At 39.4% G+C, this 11,848-nt stretch overlaps 1 protein-coding gene and 1 non-coding gene across 10 annotated transcripts in view; one reads left to right on the top strand and one right to left on the bottom strand.

Moving 5' to 3' along the window:
- The window catches only part of Lrriq1 (leucine rich repeats and IQ motif containing 1), a 200,863-nt gene that overhangs the window by 106,758 nt on the left and 82,257 nt on the right, over positions 1–11,848 (top strand). The gene's annotated exons all lie outside the window — the stretch shown is intronic.
- Positions 9,583–9,712, bottom strand: LOC116076613. Its single transcript, XR_004113021.1, has one exon. It is a non-coding gene; the product is annotated as a small nucleolar RNA SNORA17 (small nucleolar RNA).

The raw sequence follows: 11,848 nt of genomic DNA, 5'->3' as shown, positions 1-11,848 counted from the left end.
GGGAGGGAGGGAGGAAGAGGGAGAGAGAGGAAAGGAGGGAAAGAGAGAGAGAAATGTTATGCAAGGGAAGTATGCTACTGGTCCTTAGTTTCTCTTGCTAAAGCCCTTGAGCAGTGACAGATAGGACAGGAGTGGAAGGGTTAATGTCACCTGGAAAAGGAACTCAATCTGCATGAATGTCAGGCAAGCAAAAAAAAAAAAAAAAAAGCAAAATTGTTGAGACTTGATTTGTGGTGGCCTCTTAGAAACTTGCTACTCATTATGTGTCTCAATGTTTGTTTGTTTGGATTTTTTTTTCAAGGATATTTCTTCCTTGCTTGACGATACTTAGTACCCAAAAAACCTGCAGTTAAATAAAGAGCTTTTAAATGGGGAGGGGGGTCCCATTAAATCTAATAGGAAAATTATGTTTCATCTCAGTGCAAGAAACCCAATTTTCACAGCCAGATAAATGAACCAGTTTGTATTAGCAATAAACAGCAATGTTTGAAAAGCAAAAATTAATTAAGTAAGTAAGTAAGTAAGTAAATCATTTCAAATAGAGATGAGGTTAAAGATGCTCACGTTTTTAAATGTGTGGCTTCTTTTGTAATAATGGATGGTTGTCTTTTTACAACCCAGAAAATCCTTTCACTTAGCTTCTTCTTTTTATTTATTCTTCTCTTATATATTACATCTTAACTAAAGTTTCTCCTCCCTCCTCTCCCCTCAGGCTACCCCACTCCACTGTCTCCCCTATCCCAAAGATTCACCCTCAATTCCCATCCTGCACCCTTTTCCCATTCTGTAGGACTGCTGATTTGGTCTATTGATGGTATCCTTTGTTTTATATAGCTTTTTCCGTTTCATGAGGTCCCGATTATTAATTGTTGATCTTAGTGCCTGTGCTATTGGTGTTCTGTTCAGGAAGTTGTCTCCTGTGCCAATGAGTTCAAGACTATCCCCCACTTTCTCTTCTATCAGAAGTAGTCTTGGATCCACTTGGACTTGAGTTTCGTGCAGGGTACTAGATATGGATCTATTTGTGTTCATCTACATGGAGACATCTAGTTAGACCAGTACCAGTTGTTGTAAATGCTTTCTTTTTTCTATTATATATTTCTGGCTTTATCAAAAATCAGGTGTCCATAGGTGTATAGATTTACATCTGGGTCTTCAGTTTGATTCTGTTGACAAACATGTCTGTTCTTATGACAGTATCAGAAGATCCTTCCACTTACCTTCCTTTCATTCTTTCAAAAGTCAGTCATTTAGGGAAGACTTCCTTACACCCTTACTCACTTCATTTCCACCATATTCCAAATGTTTTGTCTATAACATATAATATAATAAATTTGTAATATTTTCATTCTTCTTTACTGTCATTTACAGTTTATATAATGCATTATTCCAAGTGTTTTTTATCTTTTTAACTACTGTAATTCTCATGACATTAGAAAATTTTATTTCTCAAGAAAATAAAAATCTTCATTATTTTTAGACTAGATATAAGTGAAAATCTTCTTTTAAATGCAAGGAATTAAAATGCATTAACATTATAATTGGTTACAAACTATATTTTTACCCAACTAGTAGGGAAGAAATGATCGAAGAAAGGATTAGCATAAATAGAAGTTAACACTTAGTTGCAGACTCTTGGGCACTGAGCTATATTTTAATTTGCCCTGCTGACTTTAACTATGAATCAACCGTGTTTGAACTCAAGAACACTCAGCCTTGTTGATACCCTTGTCACTTTGGTAACACTAAGTGGAAACATAGACATGCACACCAAATCTCAAGCTACAGAGTGTATATGAGAATATTTTCAAAAATTAAGTGTCTTAGCAGAACTCCATATTCTATAAGTCTATATACGAAAAGTTCAAGATCAAGACTCTAGTCACTTCAGTCTCTAGCTATGGCTTTCTTTCTGCTTTCCAAATAGTTCCTTTCTTGGAGAAGGGAGAAAACAAAGGGACAGAGGAGGTGGGGTACATGAAAAGAGAGGAGAAAGATAGAGGTGTCAGGTAGATCCATTGAAGACCCTACCTTCATGACTTGGATTGTTTGAGTGAGAATTGTGCCCCACAGGGTCAGGTATTTGGATACTTTTTTGTAGTTGGTAGTAGTTGGGGAGCTTGTGGACTCTGGGAGATGGAGCCTTGCTGGAGGAAGCATGTCAGAGAGAGTGGCTTTTTATATTCATATCGCTTGCTATCTCTGCTTTATGATTACATTTGATGATGTAAGCTTTTAGCCTCCTCAACCAACCAACATGCCTGCAGCTTGTTTCTGTACTTCCTCACCATGATGGACTACGAGCACTCTAAAACCATAGACAAATAACTTCTTAGGTTACTTTGGGTTGTGCAGTTTCATCATCACATCAGAATACAAACTAATACTGTAACTTAACCTAACACAAATTACATCCCCAGAGAGCTCACTCTGAAAACCATTATACTGACGAGGCTTCAATGGAGAGATTTTATGTGGATACAAATTTAGCTCAAGACACTTACTGACCAAGCAAGATAGTATAACAGAATTCATAGATAATTTTATCTATACATGGTGGCATCCCACCATTAACATCAGGGATTTCCAAGACTCAGGTAGGTCATCTTAAATTGAAGTTCACTAGCGATTACCCTTACCTTTGTGTGTGTGTGTGTGTGTGTCCATGTATGTCTGTGTATGTCTCTCTGTGTGTTGTTGCCAAATTTCAAACTCTAAAAGTAAACTTTAAACATGAATATAGAGAAAAAATAAATTAAAATCAACTACTGTACCAGGGGAAAAATTGTAAAATGCCATGAAAAGTTTCATAGATTATAAAGTAAGAATATATTCAGAAATTAAGTTGAGATGCCTCAATCAGAAAGAGAGAAGTCAGATATGGAATGATATGTCTCTTGAAGTAAAAAAGTAATATCATAAATTATTATGTAGAAAACAATTACAAATGTTAGCATCTAAGACATTTCAGAAAACCTCATCAATGCAAAATTAAAAAGAAACTTGATAGAATATATATAAAGCAGCATCGCAATCCAGGACGTTCCAGCTTAAACAATTATCAGAAATTAAGAAGCATTGACAGTGATGACCATGAACTGATGAAACACTATAATCAGCAAAATCATTAGAAACATCCCACACTTGTACTATATCAGTCTTTAGATGATCGTGTGTGTTCAATGTCAGGATAAAGAAGCTAAATCCATCCTTTTGGCACATCTTAGAAAGATGTCATAACACTGTATAAAGGAACCTTCATTGTGTGATGTACTTGTGATCATAAGAAATTGCATGTATTGCTTTACAGGAAAGTGCTATAGTGAAATTGTAAGTGTCAATGTGTATATGTGTGTATGTGTATGTGTGTGTGTATGAAATTATAGAAGATGTACTTTTCTAACTAAGAATTTGGAGCTCTACAATTCAAGGAAAGAATGGGAAAATTATATAAATCATTATGTGAAAATAATATAACATATGTAAGAGAAATTGATATACAACTTGCATAATCATTTTTAATGAGATAGCCCACACCAAAAAAGTTGTATACATATTTCCTCTTATATGTGGATGTTTTATATGTTTGATTCTAAAACTAGAAGTCAGAGAACTAGTAAAACGCTATGTGGGGCATATTTCAAGAGTAGGGGGATGAAACCTATTTCTTGTACTACCTTCTTTATTAGCTTCCTGTTCTATTGCTTTGGTAATCACCATAAGCAAAGCAACTTTTAAAAAAGAGTATTGAATTAGGCTTAAGATTCCAGAAGTTAGATTCCACGGTGGTGGAGTGAAAGCATGGTGGCAGAAGGGCCAAAAGCTCACATCTCAAATCAAAAGCATGAGGCAGGTAGCACATTGCAAATGGCCCAAGTCCTTCAAAACCTTCAAGCCAATCTCTGTAACACAACTCTTAAAATCAGTGCTATACTTCCTTTTACTTTTTTTCTTTTTCTCTTTTTTTTTTAAATTGGATATTTTCTTTATTTACATTTCAAATGTTTTCCCCTTTCCAAGTCTCCCCTTTGGAAAGCCCCTATCCCCACCCCCTGCCTCTATGAGGGTGCTCCCCACTCCCTGACTCATTCCTGTCTGCCTGCCCTGGCATTCTCTTACACTGGAGCATTGAACACCCTCAGGCCCAAGGGCCTCTCCTCCCACTGATTTCCAACAAGGCCATCCTCTGCCACATATATGGCCAGAGCTATGGGTCCCTCCATGTGTATCTTCTCAAATAGTTCTAAGAGACCTTGGATGAATTGTTCAAATGAGCCTATGGCAGCTATTCTCATTAAAACAATGACCCCACAGTAAGCTATATTATTATGCGAAATGTATTTAGTCCACCTTCAAAAATCCCCATTGTACTTCAGTCTCAACACTGTTTAAAAAGCTAAAGTTCAATATCTTTTCTAAAACTAAAGGCAATCTCTTATTATAACCCCTGTAAAAAGCAAAAAACAAATTACGTACTTCCAACATACAACAGCATTCCTACTTGGAGGTCTCTGGAAATAATGAGGAAATACTGGTTCAAAGCAAGACATAAATCCAGCAGAATAAACTCCAAATCCTTTAGCTCATAGCTGATATTATAAGGTATAGATGATTCTACCCTTCTGGCTCTGACACCTGCAATATTGACTTCCTTCTTGGGATGGTTTTATTGACTGTTTGCATCCCTCCTTGGCAGATGTCTCAGGTCTCTGGCATCATACGGTTTCTGGTACACTTTATACTTTATTTCACAGCTTCATGCAATGGTCTTTTAATACCTCTTGCTGTTGGACCTTTATGCAGGGTCTACACTGCCGCATATTGCCTGACCTGAGTGATTCCCCCTTGCTAAAAGAAGATTCCAAACTCCTTTATTAGTATGTCCTTCATGACTTTAAAGCCAGAACAATCTGGATGACACTGCCAAGTTCTTCTGCTTGCTTGCGATGGAATCTGGCTTCTTGGAATCATATTTACAGCAGCTTTTAAGTTGTTTTTTCTCCAGGAGCGGCAAGTTTCTTAGGCCTTTTCTTTTCACAAGTCTAAAGCTTAACTTGCCATCTGCTTGCTTGCTTGAGGATGTGCTTGCCTTCACGCTATTGTGGATCAGGCCTCTCCTAGCTTGGCTCTATCACTAAATTCTCTTAGTACTATTTTCCTTTACTGTACACATATTTTGAGTTTGGCTGTTGTTGTTTTTATCTCCCTTACTCTTTTCCATTGTAAATGAGCATTTCAGTTATTCATATTCACACCATACAACAAAGTCAATATTAAGATTGAAATTTCCTTAGCCAAAAAATTGAGTCTGTTATTTTAATTTAGACTCAAGCAAATTCTCAGGGCAAGGGCAGAAAGGAATCACATGTTCTTTACCAAAATATCACAATGATGGTCTTTAGCCAAATTTTCATTGCCATACTTTTTTTTTTTACTACAACAATTTAATTATAACTAGTACCAAAGTTGGTACTAGGAAGTAAGCTATAAGTGTGATGAGAATTCAGTCTGTATTATATAGCTCTCATAATTGTCTTCTAAGCTCCTACTAGGATGTCACATTAAGGTCCACTTACAACATTCAAGTGCTATTCTAGTTAAAAATCCCAATGTTTTCTACCTTTACACACACACACACACACACACACACACACACACCAATTTGGCCAGTCTTGTCACCGTCTCATCTCACTTCCTGGTACCAACTTCTGTATTAGTTAATTTTCTATTGCTGTGATAAAATAGTATGAAAAAGAAAACATTAAGAAGAGAGTATATAATTGGGCCTAAATTTTCAGAGAGTTAGAGAGCTTATTGGTAGACTGAGGACATGGCAGCAGGGAAAACTGAAAACTCATATCTCAAACCACAGAAAGGGTCAGAGTGAAATAGTAAGATCTATTCAAGGTGCATAGGGTTGAGAAGGTATTATGAGGAAGGATAACTAACACTAAAGATTTTTGAAAATTCCATATGGAGGCCCACTATTATCCAAGGTTTCTAACATATTTATGCATACATATATCAAGGAATACAAATGGATCTAACCTATAATGTGAGAGAAGGAACAATGGAAGTTCCTCTCGGAGGTACCACTGGCTATCTAATTCAGTCCCCAGTCCCCAGTATGGGTTCCCACTTTTCAAGTTGTTGATCAGTTCCATCAAACTCCTTTTAAAAACATTAGATACATGTCATTGATCTTAGTTACACTCTAGTACTACTTACTGTTAAGATATTATTCTTGACGATATGACACATTTGAGTATGGATGTAGAAATATCAAAGTGATACTGACTTAGTACCTTGATCCCTACTGTGCTCGTTTATGGTGTTCTAACTTTCTATGAATGGTTCTAGGGGAGAAAAGTCATCAACAGTCCTACTCAACTGTGAACCGTGTGAGCTACCATGACAACCTAGCAAAATATAGCTACTAGTGAAATAGTTGTAAAAACATTGTGGGGAGAAACTATTTCCTGATTAGATTTAAAGCCTAATTAATATACAAGTGACAATTTTTTGCCTGATACTGTTAACTGTCTGAAACACAGGACTGATAAGTCTCCATAAAGGAAAGCCTAAATCTATTATTTTGCTAACATGACCCCATCAGTTCTAATCATTATACTGATTTGCTAATGTGTGTTTCACCTAATTAAAGATGCCTCTTTTTCATTTTATTTTTGATTGATATAAAAGTACATCACTTGTTCTCTTCCCTTGTTCTCAATTTAACACATCCCATATTATCCTTCTTCCAACACTTCTATATCCTCCTTACTCTCTCTGTAGTTCATGACCTCTTTTCTGTAATTATTTTTATGGCACAGAACATGCACACACACACACACACACACACATACACACACACACACACTCACACACAAACTCTACAAATCAAAAAGCTTTTTTTTTTTTTTTTTTTTTTTTTTGTGGTAGATAGTGATTAATTCAGAGAACCACAATTGGTCCACAAACAGAAAATATAAGACTGTGGACTGCTTAGCTCTAAATGGATCACACAAGCAGTCGCCCGAAGGCACAGCAATTAGCATGTACGAAGGTGCTGAAAGATAAATATTAGCTTTAAAGATGGGCAAAAGAGAAGCCAACTGCAGAGTCTTAGTATATAAGAAAGAATAATGATCTACATTAATTATAGATTGTGAATGAAATCAGGATGTATTTGATAAATTATAAAAAATCACTAATATCTTTGAGTATAGTTGTTTTTATTGAGTTTAAGTTTAGGATGAGGAAGATGGAAATTGCTAGTGCTGTAATGATTTCCATCTCTTTTATATAATAAAAAAACCTTTTTAAATTTTTTTTTGTGGATTTCATATCATGAACCACAATTCCACACCTCTCTCTCTCACACCCAACCTCTACTCTTGCCACCCTTCCTCCTCACCAGATGGAAAAAATCCTCATTATGGTAGCTGTATTGTGTTATAGTGTGTCCACAGTATACTCTGTCCACACTTCAGTGCTTGCAAATGTCCATTTCAGTGACTACTTGATCTGGTATGAGGCTTCTGACTTCTGCTATTCTATTGATACTGGAACTTCACTGGGACTCCTCTCAGATATCCTGTTGTTGCACTAGATAATGAAGATCTAGTTTTAGATTTGTAGGAATAGTGCCTTTGCGCACTCCAGCAGTTTATAGATGGGATAGATGTTGGGCTGAGCTGATTCAAAGCCCTGGATCTGGCTTTGAGAGATACCTGAACTGGTCAAACTGCTGGCTCTTTGGCTCTTACCAGCAATGCCTGCAGCCAGGGTCAGCTGTGCCCTGTGCCCAGGCAAGTTGCAGGGTCCACCCTCTTGAGCGTTGTAGCTGGTAAAGGACATGCCTATTTCTACCACTATCAATACCCCTGGCCAGCTCTCCTATCTGCCAAAAGTGGCAAGGGGAGAGGGAGGGTAGGAAGGTGTCTCTCCCTCATCTGCCCTACCTCATAACAGACAAGAGACAGGGCTGCCTCATCTGCAACCCTCACATCCAGGGACAGCTCTACTGTGCTGCCCAGGTGAGCTGCAGCTTCTGCTCTCCTGAGTGCTCCAACAGGTGAGCGGCAGGGACAGCTCTTCTGCTCTCATAACTCCAGGGCCATCTCTCGCACCTGCCTACCATAGGTGGCAAGGTGCAAGAGTCATGAAGGGCATTTCTCCTTCACCCAAGCTGCAGAATGGCAGACAAATTCCAGAGCCAACTGTCCCATGCTCACACCACTGGGCCAGCTCATCTGTGTCTCTGCCATCAGGAGCAGCTCTACTGTGCTGCCCAAATGAGGTGCATGGCTTTCCCTCCCAGAGTGATGCAGAAGGGGAGGAGCAGGAACAGCTTGCCTGCTCACATGACGCTGTTGGGGACCGCTTTCCCACTTCCTGACAGTAAAATGGAGGTAAGGGAATCTATGCCTCTCCGATGCCGCAGACAAGAGACAGGGAGGGTTCCCCCACACTCACGGGTGGGCTCACTTGCGACACCCCCATCCTGACCATGCTGTCTAGGTGAAGAGCAGTAGCGGGACCTAATCCCCCATGTGCTGTAGTGGGTAAGCATCAGGGACAGCTCTCTCACTTTGATGACTTTGGTGCCAGCTCTCCTGCCTGCGGGAAGTGGCAAGCGGCATAAGGGAACTATCTTTCCATTCCTTATGTCACTATACTGCAGAGAAGTAATGTCACTAACTCTCCCATGCTCGTGCCCTGGGGCTTCCCCATCACCACAGTCAGCTCTACTGTGCTTCCCAGGGGAGGTGCAGGAGACCCAGTCTTCCAAGTATTTCTTCTGGTGAGGGGCAGGGTCAGCTCTCTGCCTCTCATGACACCAGGGCTAGCTCTCCCACCTGTGTTAGGTGGTGAAGCAGAAGGGGACTCAGGAGATGATTGCCGGGGTCAGTTCTTCCACGTGCACATCCTCAGTCCGGCTCACCTGCAACTCCTGGGTACTGTGGGGCCCTTTCTTCTGGGAACTGCAGCTGGAAAAGGGAGGGGTCAGCTCTCTTGCTCTCACCTTGCTAGGACCAGCTCTCCCATGATGTCCACTTGAAAGGTAGGGCCAGTTCTGCACAGCCCTCAGACATCAACATATCTCTAGATGGCAGCACCGACTAGGGATATCTTTCTGGTTTTGGAAGGTAACAATTCCTTGCTGCTGCAGCACCATGGACATAGACATAGTGCCTAGGGCCAGCACAGACCAGGACCCAACCATGGTCTTAAGTGGCATCACCAGCTACTCACATCAGACTGTTCTGCACTACCCTTGAATCACCAGATCTGCCTCTCTTCATTGTGCCCATATCCTTTTTCTTTCTCACCCATTTATCCCCCACTTAATTGCTTCTCTTAGTGATGTGCAGAGGTCTCTGAGTGCCCACGGTCATCTCAGGAAGGGTCTCTGAAGCCCAACACCCTGTTTGTGCATTATGGCACTGGGCAGGAGTAATCTCGGCCATTCCCCTCTCCCTAAGGCCTGCATGGCAGTAGACTTGTAGTCATCTCTGGATAGCTCTCTGATTGGGCTCCATGATGCTGGACTGGTGGTCATCTTAGGTTCACTTTTTTTTGGAGATGCTAGGAACATCATTCAGATGTTCATAGGTCAGAACACTGAGTGTAGACATAGCCTCTCTCCTCTCTGCCACCTACTGATGCAATTGTGACACAACAGCCACACCTGCGATGTCTTAGTAATTCTCTAGAGAGAGAGTTAAAGCACCCAGGAAAATATGCATAGGTATATGCAAATATTACAACTTTTCTTATAATGAGAAATTTGTAAAAGCTAGATTTAGGTAAGTCGTAGGGTTCTCATGGAATTAACCCCCTTACAAATACCTATGAAAGACCTCAGTTTGTTTTCTTATTTATAAATCAAATTTCTTGTCATATCCCAAACACTTTTTTGTTTTATAGTCCTTTTATCCTTTTATATTTCTAATTGTTGAGAATGAAGGAGAGAGGTGGGGAGGAGGAGCAGCTCCTAGCAGAGATTTCAAAATAGATTTAATTTGAGTAGTTTTAAAAACTTAATTTGTTTTAGCAATATATTCTAAGACAAATAATATGTAGCACATAAAGTCGTCAGTAAATTGAGCAAAGTTATTTTTTAAAAATTGAAATGAATTAGCCCTTAAACCTCAGGGACTGGGGACACACTTAACTATTTACTCCATGATCACATTCATTGAAAGGCCACCTTGGCATTCTTAAATGAAGTAAACACAGTTTGTGGGTGATGGAGTTGTCTATTTGTCCAAAGATAAACAGAAGCTAGGGAGTGCAACATAGGGTAAATATTACCTCAGTCTATGAAAACACAGCTGAAAACTATTCTATGGGAAAAGGTAAGGAAAATCCAACAGGAAACTAGTGCAAAGGTTTAGTGATGAGATGACCATTGGAGCAGAATTGGAAGGTTGAGTGAAAGTTGAGAAAGGCAAGAACTGTGTAACATGAGAGATCTGAATAATGACATGGACCTTAAAAGTGGCTATTGGTGAGGCCGTTCAAGAAATTAAAATAAACTGGGCAGTGGTGGCGCATGTCTTTAATCTCAGCACTTCGGAGGCAGAGGCAGGCAGATTTCTGAGTTTGAGGCCAGCCTGGTCTACAGAGTGAGTTCCAGGACAACCAGGCCTACACAGAAAAACCCTGTCTCAAACAAACAAACAAACAAACAAACAAACAAAAAACCAACCAATCAAACAAACAAACAAAAAACAAAAAGAAGAAAACTAAAACTAAATCCAGGAACTTACAAAGCAAAGAGGTTTATTCAAATCAAACAGTTGGAGACTGAAAGTCTGATGTGCCCTCACCTGTTCACCTTCCACTGAGATTGAGACCCTCCTGACAGATGATGCATGGTCTATTGGGAGGTGTGTAAAGATAAGAACTTACAGAGACAGAGGGCATCCAAATCGGGAAATGGCCAACTCACCATTTGTGTAACAACCAACTCCTGGAGGATTAATCAATTCTGAAAGGAAGCCTCATTCCTTCCATACATTGTTCTCAATAATAACTCAGTGACATCCAGCTTCCTACTATGTCCCTTTTTAATGGTTCCACCACCAGGAATGTTGTGATACTAGGGACCTGACACTCATAAGGTGATTCTATGGGAGACAACCTACATACACAATCATGAGGAAAGAACCCTTCTTAACAATACAGTATAAAGGTTCTTTGTGGAGATCCTTACAGGGAGGCAATTCTTTCCCAAAACATGTCATAGGTGATCACAACCACATCTCCTGTAGTCATCCTCCCTTTAACATTTATACGAATTTTCAAGCCTGACATTTTTACTGTGAAGTGTCTTTCCATACTTCACACCTGATTGGTTCATTGTATTACATCTTTGTTAAAAGGATCATTAATCATTCACTTACTTTTTCTCAGAATATTAAGTTATTCCTCTTGTTTTTAAAGCTTCATATCTTAAATCTAAGCACTGTCTTTCATATACCTTTGTTTTGAAATAGCCTATCTTCATTCCAAAATCTACAATCTGTCTTGCATAGTTCTACTGCTGTATTCTTTAAAACCTTAATTCTTGTTGAATTATCTCCTTTTCCCTTTCTTTGTTTCCTTTGAGCCAGGGTGTCAGTATGTAACCTAGTCTGACTTTGCATACTCTTCCTACCTCAGCCTCGCAAGTGCTAGGATCAAATGCCAGCCTACCACACCTCCTGTACTAAACCATAATCTTGCCTGCCGCTATCAGTGAAAATTGCTTTAATCCCATTCATTCCCTCTAGTTAAAATCCTAAGTCTTTATCATGTGATGCTCTTGCTTTCTTGTTTTGAAACTACTTTTCCATTT

Source organism: Mastomys coucha, unplaced genomic scaffold (assembly GCF_008632895.1).
Source record: "Mastomys coucha isolate ucsf_1 unplaced genomic scaffold, UCSF_Mcou_1 pScaffold4, whole genome shotgun sequence".
Classification (NCBI taxonomy): Eukaryota; Metazoa; Chordata; class Mammalia; order Rodentia; family Muridae; genus Mastomys; species Mastomys coucha.
Note: the sequence above shows the minus strand (reverse complement) of the source record. Positions and strands in the feature narration are given on the sequence as shown.